The sequence below is a fragment of the Pteropus alecto genome, unplaced genomic scaffold (genome assembly GCF_000325575.1).
Source record: "Pteropus alecto unplaced genomic scaffold, ASM32557v1 scaffold63, whole genome shotgun sequence".
In the NCBI taxonomy this organism is placed as follows: domain Eukaryota; kingdom Metazoa; phylum Chordata; class Mammalia; order Chiroptera; family Pteropodidae; genus Pteropus; species Pteropus alecto.
Window position 1 is genome coordinate 5,816,592 of NW_006434897.1, and position 22,371 is coordinate 5,838,962.

A 22,371-nucleotide genomic window follows, 5' to 3' on the forward strand; every position below is an offset into this window, starting at 1 on the left:
TGTTTCCTCTCCTGATAGTATCAGCTAGTTCTTGAATTTCTCTTTCATTATTTTTCATTCTTCAGTTTCTCTCTTCTTCTTTCTTAGTTATTTCTAGATTTCTGTCTTCGATATCACTGATCCTTTCCTCCATTTGGTTGACTCTACTTCCCAAGCTTGCTATTCCATTTTTCAACTCTTGCAGTGTGTTTTTTGTCTCCAGAAGATATATTCTGTCCTTTTTGATGGTTTCAAACTCCTTGCTCTGCTCATCTAGTTGTTTTTTAATTCCTGAAATTGTTGATATGACTCATTTCGGAATTCACTGAGTTTTTTCAGAAGTATCATCCTGAAGTCTCTGTCATTTAAGTTGCATGTTTCTATGTCTGTAAGCTTATTTTCTGGAGATTTTTCTCTTTCTTTCTGAGATGCCTTGTCACTAGGTTGTTCATGGTGTTTAATAGATTATTTCTCCACCTGGGCATTAATGGAAGTGTATTCTGCTGTTTTTCCAGAAAGGTTTATTATATAAAGGTCTCTCTTTAGCCTATTGCAAAGAGGGCACTTTTCTTTTGGTTTCCAGTAGGTGGCGTCTAAGCCTCTTGGATCCCAGCTTTATATAAAGTCTTAATAATGCTTTTTAAATTTTCTTGTAGATATTTAATCACACTCGCTACCCTCAGTTTCATTCCCTGTCAGTGTCAGCCACAGTCTTGGCAGTGTTTGCTCAGATTCCCCTGGGGCTCCACAGTGATCGGTCTCAGAGGATATGGGGGGAGGGGCCCTGTGCATTGGGAGCTGGGGTCTGTGGTTCAGCCTCAGTTTTGCAACTAGGGCCAGTAAAAATTAACTGTTATTTCTCTATGGTCTCCTTCTGCTTCTCTGTCTTCTGTCCTGATGACTAGGCCCTTCCGCCCAGTGCGCAGAGCTCAAAGCAGTCCCAGGCAGGGCTGTTTAGGGAAGTTTCCACACCTTCACCCCTCCCCCTCCTCCTGCAGGGAGCTCCAGTGGCTGCAAGAGGCAGCTTCTTTACTTCTCCCGGTCTACCGCCCAATACCTGGGGTTCTAACCTGTGGTAGCTCTTATGCACAGATCCCACGCCCAGACATGCTGGTGTGCAGTTTGGGAGTTTTTTATTGAGTTTTAGGTGTTCAACTTATTGTTGTTTCAAGGGGAGAGATCTGGGGACGTCTCTCACTCCACCGTTTCCCGTAAATCCCTGAGCAATTGAAAATATAATTAAATTGTAGAATATATGGTCAGACTAATAGACATCAGTGGGAGTTTAGAAGAGAGCCATGTCTGTAAGAACTAGATTAACGAGAAAAGGCTTCCTGTGAGGTGCAACCTAAATGGAGTAAGTAGTATGTGAAAAGGTAAAGTTGGACTAAGGCTTCGTACTATGCTGATAATATTAGTGCTCATATTAATATCAACAGCTAATACTAATATTAATCCTAAGATCAAACGCTAGTATGGGATGCTATGCTAGGCATTCTTCTTAGTGCTTTATATATATTAACACATTTAATTCTTACAATAAATAAATGAGGCAGGAACTACTATTATCCCCCCATTTTAAAAATGAGGAACTTGATGTTGCCAATAGATTTTTTAGTTGTGATCATAATTATAAGTTTTATTTTATTTCAGAAGTTCACAATAAAATGAAAGCCTTTGCAATTTCTCAAGATCCAACATTTTGAAGTTACGTTCCATCATATTTTTTAACCATGCCTCGTAATCTTTCTTTTTAAATAAAAGTTCTTTTTTTAATGATAGTCCTCTTCCCATAAAAATATAATATAATTACCAACAATAACACAAAAAGAAAAAGCTTTTATATTTTGGAATGTGGGGTAGCTTATTTTATAATTTTATAACTTCTTTTGTAATTTAGGTCAGCACATCAGATTTTAGTGCTTCCTTATTTGTCTGATTTAAAACAACTGGTATAGCTCATCTCCATTGAAAAAAAGAACAGAACATTGAATTTGAAAAAATATTTATGGCGGTAGAATTCTAGATTTAAATTCTAGTTAATTGCCAGTAACAGATTAGAATTTGCTTTTTAATAACTTTGATAGACTTAGTGTGCTTTTGTCAAACTATAAATCATGGATCATTGGCAAATCTCATCACTAGTTTTCTTGGCAGTCTTTTGGAAGAAACAAACTGATTTTTATTGTGTTGTTTAAAGGAAAAAAATTAATTGAAATTTATCATTTTTTTCACTCATCAAAGAAATTGAGTTTCAATTTTATTTGTTTGTAACTATCTTTTTCTCCTGAGATGTAGACTGTATTCTTCATGACATTAAAGAAAATTGTTTAGTTTCTAACAAATAATAATTATTTAAGAGATAGCTAAAGATGAACAGACTTGATTATGATTAAAGTCCTTTAAATTATAAATTGCTATGTTGATGCACATAGCATTCAATGATTGTTATTAGTTTATTCATTTGCCAAAATAACAGATAAGCAGTCAATAAGGCAAGTGTTGCTGAGTCGTCTAATTGGGGCCATATTTCATGTGGTTATTTACCTATCTTTGTTTCTTCTCATTCACAGATCTTGCTGTGGATTAGTGTTAACAATCCTGTGTTTGAGCATGACTGTGAAACTCGATGCCTCACCTAGGAGGCCTGCCTTCCATGGCGGTATACGAGGTGTGATTATAAAGTGTGAGACTGGCTTCCACTTGATGGACACACCGCACCCATGGTGTCTCTGTTGGGTGTTTTTTTTGTTTTGTTTTTTTTTTTAATTTCGCAGTGTGCCAGAGGGGAGAATGTGTGTGTAAGAATTCTTTGTGGCTCTTCCTTTTTGTCTTTTTCTTATAAGACTTTAGGGTGTTTGAAATCTGCTCTAGTACTTACTCTGCCGAGCTTGCTATTTCATTTGCTCCTTTTTGCTCCCTGCCCAATATCTGCACTGTTAACCTTGGAGGAGAAACATTTTTCTTTGGCTGGCCTACCTTTCCTGTGTTCTTTTAGCTCCTCACAGAGATGCTTCATAAATGGTTTTGTGATAATTGTTTTTCTTAAATCTAGGAGATAACATGTAACTTCAATTCGTGAATTGACATACATCATCAACTTTAAGTACGTGTTTCAAGTACAGAGATGTCACATTTTGAAAACATGGCCATCGTGATGGTAAAATGTTACCGATTTTACAGGATATTAAAATTTTTTTAAAAATGCAAATTTTTGCATCAGTGAAATATGCTGTCTACTATCAGTTATCATTTGCATTTGAGATGGAGTAAGAAGCATAATATGAATGGAACCAAGATAAACATGTGTGCCAAATTCCATTCTTTGAGCATTTTTGAAAACAACTCTTTAAATAGGGAATGTGGAACCTAACTGCTATGTGTGTTCTTGCATATATATATATATGTGTTCATACATATGTATAAAACATATATATGAACACATATATAACATATATATGAACATATATATATGAAAAGAAAAAAAAAGAAGCTTTCTATTTTTCAATCCATTAATTCATCATCCATCAACATTCTACTGAAAAAGCTGTGCTAGTAGTAGTGTTATTTTTTGATCATTTACATATAGTCGATAAAACATGGTGTTTAATACCATAAGCTTTAGTGGAAAGTAGACCTAGGCCCTTTGTACGAGGGTCTACTTTGAGACCTTGAGCAAATTATTTCATTTCGTTCAGTTTTATCAGATAATAACCTCATTTTCCACATAGAGCAGTGTTTAGGATTAAAGTATTAATATAAAGAAGATACTTTATATTAATGTGACATTAATATAATGTGACAGGTATCTTATGCTGCTAGGCTGCCATAACAACATACCACAGACTAGGTGGCTTAACTACAAAAATTGAGTTCTGGGGGCTGGAGGTCCAAGGTCAAGGTGCTGGCAGGGTCAGGTTTATTTGAGGCCTCTCTCCTTGGCTTGCAGTTGGCCTCTCTCTTGCTGCGTTTTCTTAGGGTTATCCTCTGTGTGCATTTATTCTTGGTGCGTGTGTCTTTCTTGGTGTCCTGATATCCTCTACTTATAAAGACAGCAGTCATGGATTAGAAACCACTCTACGAGCCTTGTTTTGACTTAGTTCAAAGGCTCTGTCTCCAAAACCAGTCACATTCTGAGTTACTTAGGGCTTCAACATATGAATTTGGGAGGAACACGATGCAGACCTTAATAATAGCGGGTCCAAAGTATTAGTTGTTATTCAAAAGTATTTATTGCTTATATAAGAATTCTCTACTGGTGTCTGGTGTTAAAATAAGAGAACTTGGCTCAGGCTGGTATATTCAGGACAGGTCGCATGGGAACATTAGGGTTTTAACTGCGTGGTGAGGATGATCGTGCGAGTTTAGGGAAAAGGTCAGGAGTTATAAATGTCTAAAATTTGGAGTTTGGCATGAATGTGGTATGGTTGGAAAAAATGTGAGAAAGCTGATTTGGCAGGAAAAGAGCTTCACATTTGTAAGCCATAAGAGGTTAAGTGCCTATGAGATAAGGGGAGACCAGATTTTAGAGTCTCTTGAAAGCCAGGTTGGCCTTTTTAGCTTACACTAAAGACTATTGAACTGGAAAGTGATGTGAAAAAATTTTTAGGAGGGCATTAAACATTTTTTACTGTACAGATTTCTGTATATTTTTAATATGAAAAGCGAGCACATACCCACCCATTACTCATGTAATTAAAATAACTACATTTTTAAAGAATTTGAAAGGATCTTGTTAGCAATCCATGATACCGGTTAGACAGTTAGCAGTCTCAAAAAACACGTGGCATACCCCAAAATAGTGTGTTTGAGTGCTTGCCCCTTTTCCCTCTCTGTGTGAACACCCTTTCCAGACCAGTCAGGCTGGCCTCCTGAGTCAACCCTGAGAGTCAGTAAGCATTTTACAGAAACTCTTGAAAGTTGAATGTTGCTTTGGAGTATTAAAATATTTCTTACTTCTCACATTTCTTTTAAATATTTTTACCATTATTACTGTCTGAGCCACATTGGCTATCTTTATAAGGACAGCATTCTTTCTTGAAATGTAATATAAAATTTCATTACAAAATATGTACTTGAATTCCATTTCATAAAGTTAATTTACTTCACAGAACTTTGGAAATGCTTTGGCTAGTGAAGTTTTTGATCTTTGATTAAAATGTCAGGTAATAAAAATATTATGTGAGTTGAGATATATCTGAAATAAAATCTAGAGTAAAGAGTATAACTTTAGTTACAACTTGGAAAGTTTTGTTCATTATTTATTATTTTTTAAATCCCTTTAGAAGCAAAAAATAAAAAGGTCAATGTGAGAGATAATTTAAAAATTAGTTTTCAAAGATTTAAAGGTTAATTGAATTGTCTACATGTTTTCATTATCAAAGTAAAAGCTAAGTAGCTCTTGAATTATTGTTTAAATTGAGAGTTTGTGTTAACACATATTAAATTATTGCATAATTCTAAGGACCAATCCCCTCTTAACTTGTTAGAAATGTCTGGTTTGCAGTGCTTAAATTTTATCTCTTTTTGCTGATATGAAAGGCGGAAACTTAGGGAATCTTTTTGCTTTATGATTGCAATTTCATAAATTATCTTTAAAGGAAAGTCAAATTATATCTTAATAAAAGGAAATATTGTATCTATGTTACCTGTTCTAAGTGAAATATCTCTTCGTTATGACTGTAGTATTATGATTCTTGCTTACTTTAAACTTAATTTCACATCACAAATCTCAGGTATGCTAGAGATCTTTATCTTTGAACATTATTTTTCTTACACTTTATGTCCATGAATCATTTTCAGGGACAACCAGAGCAAGTGGGTCAGTTTCTTATATATCCACGTGTTTTTGAAATAGGTGATAGTGATGTTAGAACATAATAAGAGTAAACTATTTGGCATTCTGAGGCAAATTAGGTATAAGGGCCTGCTTTAATTTTAAAAACAAAAGCTCTACTGTTTCTAGCCAGAAAACTAAATATCTTGGAGTTAAACATGGAAAATGTTTATAGTGTTGTATAGTTTTATTACTTCAGACAGAAGGAAAACAGTTTATTGAGTAAGTTTCAGCCAATAAGAAATTTTATACAGGCCAACAAACAAGGATGAACAAAAAATATTTTCTGGTTTAGGGAGAATGAATGATAAAGACTCAAAATACTTAGCCATTCACTTTGAAACAAGTGCGATCTTTTTTTGGCGTTTATACGACAGTAGACAGCTAGTCAAATAGAAAGGTTTTGTGAATTAAAGAATTGTCCTTAAAGTAAAGGGGCCTGCCCTTTTTTACCCCTTTTTCTTTTTTGCTTGCTCGAATGCTAATCTCACAGCTGGAACCCAAGCAGCTATCTTGAATCAAGAGGTAGCAGTCACCTTTTGAGGATGGTGAAAATTGGTATAGAAGGAGCCTGGGTCTTTTAGAATTGTGGAGTTGTCATACAAAACCTGTTACCTAGGGATTTTGTTTTTGAGAAGGAAATAAACTTCTGTCTTATTTGAACCACTGTTATTTTTTGTTTTCTTTCACTCGTGGCTAAACATATTCATGACTGATACATCCTCCCAGCTATATTTAGTCCTAGAATCAGTAAACTATGGTCTGCAGGCCACATCCAGCCCCCTGCCTGTTATGTACATAAAGTTTTTTTGGAATACAGTCCCACCCTTTTGCTTCTGTATTATCTATGGCAGGCAGTGGCTGCTCTTTTGCTACAGTTTCAGAATTGAGTAGCTGCTTCAAGACTACGTGGTCACAAAGCCAAAAACTTTTATGTTCTGACCCTTTATAGACAAAATCGACCAATCACGGATCTAGTCTATTGATTAACCTCATGTTTTTCTTTGGAAATGTCTCTTTTATCTTTCTTTTTTCTGTATTCATATGGGTCCCTTACCAGGCCAAACATTTTCACCTCATATCTGAACTACTTTGGATGTCTTGTTGTAAATTTCCTTAAATCATTTCTACTTTTATCATTTATTCTTTTTATCATATATACTATAACATGGTAAGCTTTCTTAAACATAGTTCACATTACATCATTCCTCTGATCAAAAATGTTCAGTGACTTCCTATTTTCTATAGCATCAAGTCATAATATTTTTGCTTGTCTTTTATGATTCTTTATATTCTTGAACTACTCTAGCATGCCAACATCATTTCCTATTCATTTATTAATTAATTCATTTAACATACTTTTTAAATGCCAAAACGTGCTAGGAAGCCTAAGAAATACACAGTTCTAGTTATCTTTTGCTGTAAAATAGTAGTAGCTTCTGACTGGTCTTTGCCACTAGTCATTTCCAATTCTGGTCTGTCTCCCACACTGCTTTCTGGGTGAGTCGTCTGGACTGCAGTTCTGATTGTGTCATACTCCTGATTACATCTTCAGTAACCACACATCACTTGTATGGCAGGCTATGCAGGTGAAATTTCAATAGCATAATATACAAGGCCTTGTTTAATATGGCCCTTGCATATTTTTGCAACTCTATTTTTTTTCTTGAGATAACCAACTTTTACTCTGTCCTTGAGGACGGCTTGGTATTTTTTGAAATTTTACCCAATTTCTGTTCCTTCTGCATATTCAGTAACTCTGAGGTATCCTTCTTTACCCCCATTTCCTACGAGAATGTGTTCTTATTAACCCTTCCTAGATGAAGCACTAATGTCACCTTCATTGTCAGGTGTCCTTCCCCCTCTGGCTGAATTTATCACTGCTTAGTCTGTGTTACTATAGAGCCTTGTGCATACTTATTATAGAGCACTTATATTTGTCATAGTTGTTGGTTCACAAAGTCACTTGACCTCTACTGAGTCAGTGACTACTTAACTTAAATTGTATCTTGCAACTTTCCCTCATGCCAGATATAGTTGTGTATTTGTATTTGTGGTATTATTTGATTAAATCCTTCTGGTTTACCACCACTTGACCCCAGGCCAGACCTGCCGCAGCTTTTTGTTCACCATTAAATTTCCCAGTGTATAGCTAAGTACCTGGCACACAACATACACTCAATACTTGATTGTTGAATGAGCAAATTAATTAGTTGAGGGCAAAGGCTTTATTTTTCCTGTAATTATGTGTCTCTGTGTCATGTAGCACAGAACTCAACAATGTTAATCACTAATGAAACCGTGAAGATTGCTTTTTTAACACAAAGACACTCTTCTTCTTCAAAAAAAATCTTATCAGAAGTCCAATATATAGAAAGGTTAAAAGCAGAACGGTGATGTTTGAATGCCCCTCCTCTGGCTCCCCACTGGGCTCCTGAGCTAACTTCACAGAATCCCTTGCCTCACCTCACAGGTAGATAATGGATGGAAACCACTGTTAGCAGAAGTTGCATTGGCTGTAAAAACAGGTAAGCAGTGTTTTTCATGGAGCTTGGCTGTAGCTGTGTGACTAGGCAGATCATTTAACCACTGTTTTTTTTACCTTTTAAATGAGAGTTTCATCCTGATGTTCCTGCTATTTCTTTCCAGCTATGTAATTATATTTAACAGTTTCAGGTTTATCCTAGCCTTTGGTTCTCATTTAGATATAATCTCTTATTAGAGTACCCTTGCTTCTGCCTTACGCTAATGCTAAATTTCTCAAAAACCATGCCCACTTCCAACTCATCTAAGAAGTCTTCTCCAGCTACTCCTTTGATTGTTGCATTGATCACACTTATTGTCCATAGCATATAAACTAGAACCTAAGATACAGAATTTTCCCAGTACAGAGTCCACAAGTATGTTTTAGCAAGTACATTGGCCAGATACCCATTTTGCTTACCTTAAACAACCCAATATTATTTCAGAATATTAAGGTGCATTCTTTCCGTATGTATGTTACTTACCTTCTGAAGTTATTATATACATTTTAGAAGCACATTGTTTAGTGTTTTTTATTGATCAATCACCTTGATTAGCTTTATCTGCTTAATTACCTCATATTTCTGTGTACCTCCTATCATTTACTATTGTTGATTAATCATTTGAAAATTAAATACCTGTTTAATTGCGCAAAGAAATAGAAGAAAATGTGCCTTGGATGTTTTTTGGTGAGACTACAATTCAAATGAGATAGTATTTGCTTTTATGTGGGGGACAATCCATTAAACCCTTCTCTGTCCATTTTTTTTATTAGATAAAAGAGAAGAGCTGAAGAGAGACCTGCTTTTGCAGTCAGATTGGATTTGAATCAGAGCTCTGTGTGCCTTTAGTCAAATTAAAACCTCTCTGACTTTAGATTCTTTATTTTTAAAAGAAGTAGCGCCCCTTTTCTCAGGCCTGCTGTGAGGATTAGTTGAGCTAGGACTAAAAGCTTGTCACGTAGTAGGCATTCCACTAAGGTTAACTGTTTGTGGTATTTCTTATCATGGAAAAATCTGAGGTGAGCTCTATGACCACCCTCCCCATCCCCACCACCCCGTCAAAAAAAAAAAAAAATCTAGGTATTTGAGAGTGTTCTGAAAATCCATTTATTTTCTGGCCTGGATTATGTAAGATATTTCAAACTGAAGTTATAAGCTTTTTTTTCTTTTCCTCCTTCAGGCTTATTTTCTCCAAGTTTAAAAACACTAAAAGAGATTGGAGAAAATATGGGGAATTAGTAATTTTGATTAAAGTGTTTCAAATTTTGTGGGACTGGGTTTTTTCTTCTGAATTTACTTGGTGGTACACTGAAGAAGTAGTCTTCCTGGTGAATATATTTCAAAGAAAATATACTGTGATTTAGACTGAAAGAGTAAATTGTGTGTGTGTGTGTGTGTGTGTGTGTGTGTGTGTGTGTGTGTGTGTTCTCACATTTACATTTATGCACAGGAGTATTGATATGATAAACACATCTTTAGGCACTCAACAACTCTTAACAGTATGTAAAGTAACAACCCTGTGATCCAACAATGGAACATTTGTGGAATTGGAAAGGACAAAGAAACATTGGAAAGCAAGTTCATTGGCACATAGGGAAAGCATTAGCCAGCAAAGCACTTAGGATGGACAAGCGACCACACAGTTGTAGAAAAAGAATTTTTGAATCTCTTAACACAAAGTGTTGGCTTTGGACTCCCTTAGTTTAAATATTGACTTTTGAAATGAGATGAAAGTTGATATATGCCATGTTGCAATATCTTTCTCACCACATGTTAAGTGTCAGTAATGCAATCTTGTTGGATAACTAGTCCTGTGTTGTTTCTGATTTACAACCCTGGTAATTTTTCTTGTTCTGGGAATACATTGCACAATAATGCATGATGAGGCTAAAATTAGCTTTAAACCTACCTAAGTAAAAGCGAGAATTCTACTCATATAACCAACTTATAAATATTTAGATTTTAAATGATGTTTAAATCTATAGATTTAAATACCTTTCTCAGGGAAATTATCAAAAGAATAAAAATATAAGCATAGAAACAAAAATAGCACCAGGAATAATTACAGTAGAAGAAAATAGAACACTTAAGTACCCATGAACAAATGTAGTGTAAAATTTTTGCTATAAGAAAAATAGACATATATGTCTGCTTATTTAAAGGGTAAAGAATATACCGTAAAGAAAAAATGCAAACTTTTGAATTGGTCCCAATGTTTTTTTAAATGAGTAATCCATTATACAGTGGATATTCTTTAAGTCATGAACTCTTTATATTGAGCTATATTGAAAATCTCCGAGTAACTGGGTAATTTCAAAACCTTCCCTTGGCTGCATATACATGACATAAATGTTCTCAAAGTGTTTATGATTTAATTGTCATGCCTGAGAAATTTTTGCATTTTATTAGCTTTAAAGTACACATAGGAGCTGAAAACCAAAAGTTTGATGACTAAATTCAGATTATATGCAGTCATTGAAAAGTATTTTATACAGTAGGTTTATACTGGAAAATTTTAATGAACACAACCAGCTGTATCCTAAGAGATGGTGTGGGGAAGTTAAGGAGCAGATCTGAAAGTTCCATGAAGAGAATGAGGGCTCTTGAAGAACCGTTAGTCTGTAGTGAAACATTTTATCTTGGAAGGTGAAAAGAGGAGGCAGAAAAACCAAGTGGATCAGATATTTTTTATATATTACAGACATGCAGCAAGGAGATAGAAATCCATGACAAAAGATCTCAAAGTTGTGTTATATTCAAGCTCTATAAGTTTACAGAAAACTAAAACCATAGAATTAAGGGATAGTTTTATATTTTTGACCAAGACCAAGCCTTCTTAGACCTTTTCTGTACTCTTTAATTCTGTTAAGTAGGCTTTTAACATCTTTCTTGGTTGTAATGATTAATGATCTTTGAATTGAAAAGGCTGCCTGGAACTAGAGCCATTCAGATTGTAAGGGCTCTTATAAATGCAATTTACTGTTAGAGATTATGTATATCAACCACATTTATTGTGATTTTCTAAAATCACATTTTATTTTCTTATTAACTTCTATTAAAGGACAGATAACTTTCATTTGCAAGTGTTTTTGTCCATATGAGAGAGATTGATTTTCCTTTAACTATTTAATAAAATGGTAAGACCATTCAAGATTCTGATTGTAGCACTGTAAGAGTTCAAAATAAATTATACCCAGAAATGTATTAAGAGAACGTGAGACACCATACGTAACGGAAGAATGACCATATTCTTTATTTCACTTGAAGGATATCTCCACAATAATAGTGATAATAACATTTTAGTAGTTTGATTAATTTTCCCATTAGTTGTATGTGTATAAACTATATTTGTAATTTTACATTCAAGGGGATATTGTATCTTTTCCTTTTTGTCATCTTTGGACTTTCCTGGCATCTCTAGATGTCATTACTTAATAATATGTATGTGGTTTTATTATACTTTATTTACTCAGAAAGGAAGAGGAAGCTAGAGACAAAGTAATTACAGCTTGCTAGAAACAGAGGCTCCATTCTGCCCAACATCTTTGTACCTTACTCCTCATGACAAGATCTCACTGAGCCTCTACTGGGAGGAACATTATAAGGCTAAGCTCTGGCATATGGTGAGTAATTAAAAAAAAGGGGGTGTAAGTTTTAGAAAGTTATTTTTTTATGAGCTGCTCTTTAAAGCGCAAAAAATGAAAATGCTGTATTGAGTTCTGGGCAAAATATGTTTATCTAAAAATTAGATATCCTACTTTTATCAGATAGGAGAATGTCAGTGAGATTTGCATTGCCTTTTTAGCCACTGAAATGTGAGCATGGGGGAATATTTGAGAAGCGGCAGCCTCAAAGTCACTTTATACTCCCTCAATTAGTTTTAGCTTTGATCCTGATGCTGAAACTTGAAGGCAGCTCAATGGCGTTGGGCAGGTGGCCGGAATACAGCCTCTGGGCCTCTGATTTTTGCGACAGCTCTAGGACCCATCCTGTGCTGGTTCGATGAGAATTTAAAATCTTTCTTGATAAATGTGTTTTACTTTTGGCACCATTATGTTCTTGGTCCCCTGTTCTGTGTTCCCAGATAATTAGGTCTTTGCTCTGTTTCTTGGTATCTACCTTCACTTTCTACCCCAGTTTTTGTTGCCAGATTTCCCCGATGTCCTATATGTTTTCCCCAACTTCACCTTTCACATGCTATGTCGATTTTCCAGCAGTTTTCCTGGGCAATCATAGCTCATCTGTACATTCCAGGTCTCCCTTATTGGCTGCAGTCCCTGTGACAACATTCTGACATTGAGACATGCTTGTTTAGAAGGCTGAGATAGCCAAGCTAGTAGACTAGGCTGTTCATTTTGTTCAAAAGCTGAAGGCCTTGATTTAAACATTGGTTAATATTTTCAGAAAACTCATAGCCCATCATGAAGCCTAGTTTATCTTGACAAAATCCTGATTATTTTTAAAACATCCTATGTGCATTTTAGGATTTGGAGCCTGTCATTGCTGGAATAACAGAATCAGTGGAGCAGAAAACTTCTTTTTCTGCTTTAGTTTTCTCCTTAGCATTTATTACTAACATATAACATATTTCACTTTTAAAATTTATTGTTTGTCTTTCCCACAAGAATGTAAGCTCTATTTGGGCAGAAAATTTTGTCTGCTTTGTTCCCTTCTATATCTTTAGTTCTTATAACAGTGCCTGGCATACAGTATATGTTCAATAAATATTTGTAGATTGAAATTCTGACTTTGTCAAATAATCATGTCTTTAAGTTTAGAAGTCTGCTTAGGAGTTAATAATGATCATTGTGTTCTGATTGCTTTGTGGTTCCTTATATACAAAAAGAGTGTGGTACTTTCATGAGTTTTTAAATTTACTATACTTTTTAATGTTTCAATATTTACTACACTTAAGATTTATAATTATAGATTAACTTTTTATTTACTTGCAGGCTAGGATTGTGTTTTTGTTATACATTATTTTTTTTATAGCTCTTTAATTATTTTTTTTTACTTTGTAAGTTCAACCATGCCTTATTAGTTGATCCTAAGACACACTGTCTTAACACATTTTACAATTGCTGAATTTAGGCTATATTTTAATGTCATCATATGACAATCATAGCATTTTTTTCCCCCCAGTGCTACATAAAATGGTGATTGGCTCCTCATATAAATAATGATACTTTATATTTGATGAAATACTTTTGTTACATTTTAAAGTTTTGGATAGTTTTTAAGAATCATTAAAGTTTAATATCTAGAATAATTTCTTCCCATGTGAATGATAAAGCTACTGAGAAACTGTCACAAAAATACTTGATAGTCTTCTTTCATTTATTTCATATACCTTAATTACTCTAACGAAATGATATTTTGGAGGAGGGTTTGCAATTACTAAATTGAACTAGAGGGAGTGCTTGATCACCCAAGTAGGTATTCCTTCTGACACTGCACGCAATGGAAACCTATCACTTGGCAATTTGACAAATGAAACCAGCTCAACTGCAGAGATCCAGAGTTTTAGAACTCAAGAAAGCAGGTCACTGAACATGTTTGTTTTCTAAAGGCTTCTGGATTAAGGGGCCCTGATGCCGAGAGTGTAGACAGATTTGAACACCTACCTAGACGTTTCCTAATGTGTGACCTGCTCTATGAGGTGTAGTTTTCATCTCTGAAATAAACCAGAGGTGCCCTCTGGAGGCCTATTCAATTTCTTATGGCATATTAGAATCATATGTTAAACAAGTGTTTGTGAGAATCTAGAATATATTCCCAGGTAGGGAAGCAATGAACTTGTAAGAGCTATTGGAGACACTATCACAGAGTTGTTCGGTTTCAGAGAAACTATTTGATACCACTGATTCACTGATTGACTTTGCAGAAAGTCACCCCAACCTCTCCAGGCTTCAACCTCTCCAGAGAACTGGACAATAGAATATGATTGATAAAAATAACTGTTTTCCCTCTAGAATGGAAGTGTTTTAGAAAGGGTAAGCTTGATTGAAGTGAAAAAAAAAATTGAGCATCTATTGATTGGAATAAAGTGATCCCATTGGTGTTTGAACTCAAAACTGAAAACTAAATCATACTAAGGTAGTTTATTATTCTACTTGTTACTTTTAGGAAAAACAATTTAGCCCTCACCTCTGTCACCTGTGTCAATTAACTGCAGAATTAAAACATGATGAATAAGCATGTCTGATTCTAATTTAATTCAGAAATGTCTCAACTACAAGCAACAACTTCATATATATTTCATTTCCTGATCATGGTGAGCCTGGCACCACAAAGATTAAATTTAATTACTGTTTTTCTCTTATTACTTATTTATTGCTAGATTTATTGCTTTTTTATATTTAGTGTAACAGAATATTTCAAATTGGTTAAATCAACAAAATTCAAGTTTTGTTATGCAGTATACTTATTATGAATATACATGTATGTGTGCACCTAGTTTTATCACCTCACATTACCACAGATAACATACAAGAGCATTTTTGTAGAACCCAATTCATAGTAGCTGCTAAATATTAGTTTCATAATAATAATTGATAATCATTACTCTTCAATGATTATTTGGAATTCATTTACTGAATTCAAAATATAGTCTTTGAATTTATGACTTTTGCTTTTGAAAAATTTCTAAAAATTGAATTACTAACCAAAAAAAGTAGCATATTGACATTTTAAAGACTTTAGTAATACATCTAAATTGCTTTCTAGAACGTTTTTTATTAATTTATACTTAAATCATCAATGTGGACATGTGCTTTTTTCTTTCATACCCTTGCCAATATTGAATATTATCAAAACTTACTGATTCATTTAGCTGGAAAGTCTCATTGTTGTTTTAATTTTTATTTGTTTTGTCATCAGTGAAATTAAATTATTTACATGTTTATGGTTCTCATCTGTGAGTTATTTCTCTATGATTTTGCCTATTTTAGTATTTTTCTTGCCAATTTATATGTGTTCTGTATTATATTAAGGCTTTAAATATTTCTAAAAAGATATTCATAGCCTAGTATTTATGCTTCATTTTATTGATTAAAAAATTTAACATGCAATTTCTATAGAAGAATTATTTCAAATATCTCTTTTTCCCTATTGAATCTTTTTTTTATTTTTTATTTTTTAGCAGTCTTTCCTAGCTCTCTAGGCTTTCTTGGAGTAACTTTCAGAGCTCCCCATTTTCTGGTCATCTCTTTTCCAATGTTGTCCCTAAATCACTGATACAATCAGGTAGACCTATTCCATTTACGTTCCTACCATGACATCCTTGCTGTATCCCTTAATTTTTACATTGCACATCTTCTGTGAAGCCTGAGCAAGGCTTTAATATTTAATATTATACCACAGTTTAGTATTTGGTTATTTAATTATATACATTTTTGCTAATTAGATGAGTCTCTCCTTCTGCCTTAAAACTTGCTTCAGAATAGGATTCATGGTTTATACTTTTGTATGTCCCCAAATCTTCTAACACAGGCAGGGAACAACATACTGAGCCCTTAGTGAGCACTCGTTAATTTATAATTGCAGATAATTGTCTTCATTATCTACGCTTACTTCCCCATATTATTTCTAGTGACAGAGCAGCTAAGGTAAATGAACAATAAAGGGTTTGGAACAAAAATTTTAGAGTTTGGTACATTATGTTTTCTCAGTTGTGCTCTGATTCATACTGATCCCATATAGCATCAAAAAAAAAAAAAAAAAAAAAGAGCCAGACCACTTCATTAACTCTGAAGAGCTAGCAGACTGCACAAGGAGGAAGCTTCCAGGTTGTTATTTAAGATGTCATAAAAAGTGTTGAGGCTACTGCAGACTCTGAGGTCTCTTCAGGATGTGGGCTTTGGCAGTCGGCCAGGTGAGTGGGCATGGTATGTGTCCCTGGCCTGCATTACAAATAGGACCTAGAATATTGCTTGGTTATGAAAAAGTGCAGAACAGCTACCTCTGTCCAAGAAATATCCTCAAGGGTTCTCAGAGATTCAGGTCCTTGTTTGGAGAGTTGGGTAGTTTGGGGACTGAATTTGAGTATCTTTTAATTTGCCTTTCTTTAATACCTTGAAGTTATAATATCTAACTACTTTTTTTTTTTAATGATTTCATCTGAAGATTTAAAAAACAATGTCTTTAAAAAATGCTGTTTTTATTTATAAAATTTGATCAAAATATCAATTCCTATGTTTAGTAATTTTTTTGACATTTCTCATATGTAGCCAAAATGAGATGTAATAATTTGTGCTTTTTATTTCCAATGTCTCTAACAGTTTAATAAATAATTCCAAACCATAGTATGTTATCTCTCAAGTTTTTGTGGGTCAGGAATTTGAGTAGGGGGTTTGGCTGTTTGCTTTTAGTTCAGGGTCTCTCATGTATTTGCAGTCAGACAGTGACTGGAGTTGTGACAGTGAACAGCTGAAGCACCTGGAGGCTAATCAGGCATCTCTCTCTTTTCGTGTGATATCAGGGCCTGTCCATCTGGTTGTCCGCATGGGCTAATTTGGGCTTCCTCACAGTACGGCTGCCTCAAGGCAGTCCCTCTACTAACATGGTAGCTGAATGCTTCAAGAGGTGAGAGATATATTGCCCTTTTATGATCTATAAACTTGATAGTTTCACTTATACGGTAGTCAGAAATTCAAGGTGAAGGACTGTCAACTCCAATGGTTGATGGTGGGAGTGTTGGAGTTACATTATAAGAAGAACATGGTGATATGGGAGATTTTATAGTGGTTATCTTTGGGAAATACAATCTACCACTGTCCATCCTCTGATCACAATCATTTATAGCCCTACTACATGTAAAATATGCTTGTTCTTGCCCTTAAAGCCCCTCAGTCTCATTCCATCACCACATTAGCTTGAAATCCGAGATCTTGTCTTCTAAATCAAGTCCAGGTACAAGTGAGGCTCCTTGGGTACAGATGCTTGAATGTTGAAAACACTTGAACTAGAAGTTCTTCTGAAAAGCTGTGAAGAGATGCATTACTTGGCCTTTACACACCCAACATTCAGTGGTGTGACAAGCATAGGAAAATTCTGTAGTCCCTCCTATACAAGAGGCTGTTATACTTCATAGCAAATCTAAAACCCAGATGTTCCTACTGCTATTTGCTTAATTAGGGCTCAATCTATTGTTCTCTGTGACTCTTGGTTTCTCCTGCAGTGTTCTCATTTCCATTCGCTGAATCAGCATTCTTTTTCCAAAAAAGTATAGCTGACAAATTTTCTCAACCTTCTTCCTATGCATAGAAGTTTGGGATTTCAAAGGCCGATTTTTACTTTGTATTGCCTTTGTTTCCTTTTAGTTCTAACTAGTATAATTCTTAAAAAAAAATTGGGATTTTAATGTATTTATTTATAATCTACTCTATTAGCAAAAGCCCCACCCAGAAAACATTTAAGATAATCATTCCTTTAGCAGACATTCCCTGTGAGGCTGCAGTGGGAAAACATCCTTAAGATTTTTCGTAGTTCAGTCATTTAGAAGAGAAAGTTGGCTACGTGTGCCCTTAAGAGCCTTAGAAAAGTTTGTACCTTCATTTGTAGATTAGGTCTATCAGACTACACCTGGCATTTTATCTTTTCCCTGAGGCTCGTTTTTATTTTGAGACTCTTTTGCTCTCCGAAATGATAGGGAATGAAAAATAGTTTTATTTTCAAATCCAGCAAGTTCTGTCTGTTTTTAACAGTTCCTCCAAATTTTGCTGAAAACAAAACTTTCTTTTTTAACTTATCTATCTCTACCCACATCTTATTATAAGTAGCAGAAGGAAGGCAGGTGTCTCTCTCAGTGTTCTGCTCAGAAACTCCCTTAGCCTGAGCCTCGGCATCATTAGGTACGTTTTCTATTTTCCACATCACTATGGGAAATTGTATTGCTTAACGCTGTGCCACTACATAACAAGAGTCTCCTTTTTGTACCTTTCCAAAAAAAAAAAAAAAACTAACCCCCATTTCTCTGGAGCCCTCAGAGTCAAACTCTTTGAGGCCCATCAGGCTTCTGCTAATAATCTCCTTGAGGTTTCCCTCTGCTGTTGGTTCAAAGGCTAATACCATATGTCTTGAGTTTACTTGTTTTATTATACCACTTCATTCTGGTATCAAAGTATGTTCCAGTTATCCATTACTTTTTAAACAACTGTAAAATGTAGTGGCTTCAAACAGCCAAAACAAAGTTATCACCTCTCATGGTTTCTATGGGTCAAGATTTTGTGCAGAACTTAACTGGGTGGTTTTGGCTCAGGGTGTTTCATGTCTTTGCAGTCAGGTAGTGTTTAGAACTGGAATGGCAGGTGCTGAAGCACTTAAAGGCTGTCCAGACATATCTCTACTCATCTAGTCTCAAGGCCTCTGAGTTTTCCACATTTGCTAGTTTGGTCTTTCTTACTGTATCATGTCCTCTACATAGTCAGAATGCTAAAGTGGCAGCCAAGGGCTTCAACAACATAGATTCTGATGAATGCAGTGGGAATCGAGTTATATTTTATCACCTGGCCTTGAAGCACATGGTATCACTTCACCATAGTTGTAAGCTCATCCAGATTCAAGGAGAAAGAATTTAGACCCCACTTCTCAATGGGATATAAGGAGAGCAATTAGGATGGGAAATACTGTTGTGGCCATCTTTGGAAAATAAAATCTTCTACACTTCTTTGTATCCAATCTTTACAATAAAGATTGTATTCAATCTTTAAGTCCAAAGTTATAGAATAAAGATAGATGTCAATAGAGAGGTAGATAGAGCCTTTTTTTTTTGTAAAAATAAAACGAAACAAAAAACAAAAAAAATAAAAATTGACTATTCTTGCTTTCACTGTCAAATTTTACTATTTATACATTCAGTGGATTTCTAGTTATAGCATTTAATGGGAATTTAAATTTGATGTTTTTCTCTTGGTTAAGCCAAAATTATGACTGTAGGTGGTACATGTTTTAAGTTATATCAGGTTCTCAGACATGCAGAATTTATGAATGGTAATAGTTTTAACTGGCTAGCTATTGAAACCTTGTGTTTTTGTAAGAAAAGAGGAAAAAATGTTCCCTAAAAATGAAGAGAAATTACATCTCTTCCTAAAATCTAGCTCTGCATAAGTACTGACAGATTGTCCCAATGCTTTTTAAAACTAACCTTTTAAAATATCAAGCATCATTTATTTGAACTTCATGAATATGAGCAGTGAAAACTCCATTAAAGGTGATGAATGTGCAGCTGCCCGCATCTCTTTCCTTCTTGGCCACGCCAGCTTAGTTCATCTTGTCACTACATAAATGAGCCACATGTGCTTTGGAAAATTTTTGACTGTTTTGGATGTTTAGGCTGCATAGGCTGGACTCTGCTCACTGCGTCTTAATTGCTTCAGTTTCCCCTCTGCTTTCAGCAACAGTGCTATCCAGCTAAAGTTTCTGCGGGTGAACCAGGCATTGCAGCAGCTTGTGAAAGCGAAGAACCAAAAAATCGTACCTGTGTGAAATATGACTGTATCTTCACAGGGCTATCAAGGACCAGCTTTCGTTTAGTCCTCTTAACAAGATCAAGGGTGACATAAAATGAATGGAAAATACCAGAATGAATCCTCACAGTTCATCGCAGTTATTGTACCTAGGAAAGCACACCAATTTTTAGCAGTCAACTTGGGCTACTGACAATGAAATTTTAGTCATCATAAAATTGAAAGCAGTGTTACTTTGTGAATTATTACTATAGTTTGAGTGATCTTTTAAGATACATTCAAAGTGTGGTTATAATAAATCACAACATTATTGCACATCATAGTCATATTTTTGCCTCGACAGTTCACCCTCAGGTAAATTTCTCTTGTGTTATAAGATGAACTCAAGCAAACAGCCTAGTGAAATTGCCAGTAAGTTTGTTGATTTAATTGCAATCTGAGTTTTAAAACCTTGGAATTGTCTTTCACACAAAGTTAGATCATTGGGTAAATAGTAACAAAAAGCAACAAATGACAAAAGAATATAAAAACATTGAAAACTGGGTCATAAAGTAACATAAAAGGAACATGAAGTGAGTAGATAATTGGAATGTCAAGTTTTGATAAAAATGTTTTCCGGCCATTAAATTTAATTCATTTAGAATCTTAATTGTACTATGAAAGTTACTAACATTTAGTTCATTTAGTGTGCTATTATTTATTCATGAAAATTGAACTTGTCACTCATTTTAAGTAGGAATTAAAATGTTCTATTTATTAGTTTTCTACCCAAATTCTAAAACATTTATTTCTAAGGAGATCATTAACTCATTGGTTATCATAGTAGTAAATGTGTTATGTATATGTGTTCAACCTTGTGTAGGATCAGATAAACCAAAATTGACGAATAATTTTAAAGCAAAATTTTTTAGGCCTTTGTATTTTTTGCTTCCCTTCCTTCTATCCTTCCAGTCATCCTCTACATAGCTCCACGAATCTATCATGCTACTCTGCTTCTACCAGTCCTCCATGATCAGGCCCCTTCTTCCCTCACTTGCCGTATCTCCTGCCTCTGCCTGCACTGGAGCCTCTGCTACATCCACAGAGAGTTGCTTGTTATTTCTTGCACAGACTATCCTATCTTTCAAGCTATGCTTTTGTTCTGCCTCTTTCTGCACTGGATTCTCCTCTGCCCATTCTCCTATTCACCCTGTTAAGGCTTAGTTCCATGACCTCCTTTCCACCCCAATGAATTAGGTTCTTATATCTTCTTATCATTTATGTATAGCGCTTGCATTGCTTTTATTACTACGCATTATACCATTTGCCAGTGTGCTACTTGGAGGCAGGAGTTGTGTCTTACTTGCTTTTGTATGTTACAGGTGCTTGGTGCATATTAGATATTCAGAATTGTGTACAGAGTAATTGAATGATTTATGACCCTATCTTATTTTTCATTTGAGTCTGCAATCTTTAATCATTGAATCTTCTTTCTCTTTGATCCAGCCTTCTTGTTTGGAGTATAGCAGTACCTCTCATTTTATATTTTCAAGTATCTTTTACTTCTCTTTATTTTACCAAGAAGGGATAGGATGGTAGTCAGGCCTTGGAGGTAGTAATGTATATTTCTAGAAGCTCATACTAGCAATATACTGCTTTAATGTTTCTTACCTTCAACAATGGAAGATTAAATCTTCATTATACATTCATTAATTAGATGTTTGTTTAACACCACAAAGGTACTGTTTATATGGAAAATGCATAAAACATAGCTCCTGATTGCAATTAAAGTATTTTCTACTAGAAAGGAGAAGCCAGGTATAATACGAGTTGGGAATGTTGTGGTTTTTCTAAAGGCACAGAAAGAATTCAAAGGTGGTTTTGAGATAGAAAGATTACCTTGGCTGGCTGTATCAGATAGAGCTTTAAGAAGAGAGTTGAGTAGAAATTGTCATTCACTTTTACTCACATGCTGTGAATTTCATGACAAATGGACTGGGCAAAAAAATTGTCTACTGCCTTGAAATTCCTTTAAGAAAAATTGGTGGTAATGTAATAATTGTATATGCAATTTTGATAAAATATTGTTTGGGGTATATAAATAAAGGAATATCATAAGTTTATATTTTATAGAGTGATTAAATTTTTAAATAAAATTTCTTCAGGTAGTTAATGTATTTTAATACACTATTAGAAAATGGAGGAAATGCTGTATCAGCAGAACTCTTAGGACTACAGTACCGCACGATAGTTTAAATTAATTTCTTGCTGATTGGTTTGCTTTCTTGGAATGTGACTGGGGCTTGATTGCTTTTGCTTTTCTTACAATTTAATTTAGGTTCCTTAGTTTATGCATGATTATTAACTGCTCAAAAAATAAGAACTTAAATCGATACTACAACTTGAAAAATATAACCCTTTCCTACCATTAGGAGACTTCATTTTCCACTAAATGCCCTCCAAGAAAAAGTATGCTATTGTGTTTATTTGAACAATAGAAATGAAGTTTGTACCTGATAAATGTATCTAAATATTTTAATCTACGATAATTCTCAAATTCCAGCAGTCCTCGTAAATCAACCCCATT

At 34.7% G+C, this 22,371-nt stretch overlaps 1 protein-coding gene across 11 annotated transcripts in view; it reads left to right on the plus strand.

Moving 5' to 3' along the window:
- Nucleotides 1–22,371, plus strand: part of BMPR1B (bone morphogenetic protein receptor type 1B) — a 247,075-nt gene that overhangs the window by 62,340 nt on the left and 162,364 nt on the right. For 3 of the 11 annotated variants that reach the window (XM_025046011.1, XM_015588490.2, XM_015588494.2), the window contains exon 2: nucleotides 11,814–11,963. The exons of 7 other annotated variants lie outside the window; for them this stretch is intronic. The gene's annotated coding sequence lies outside the window, so the exon portion shown is untranslated. Of the gene's footprint in view, nucleotides 1–8,288; nucleotides 8,344–11,813; nucleotides 11,964–22,371 lie in introns of all 11 variants that reach the window. One more of the 11 variants, XM_025046013.1, reaches the window with a different exon arrangement.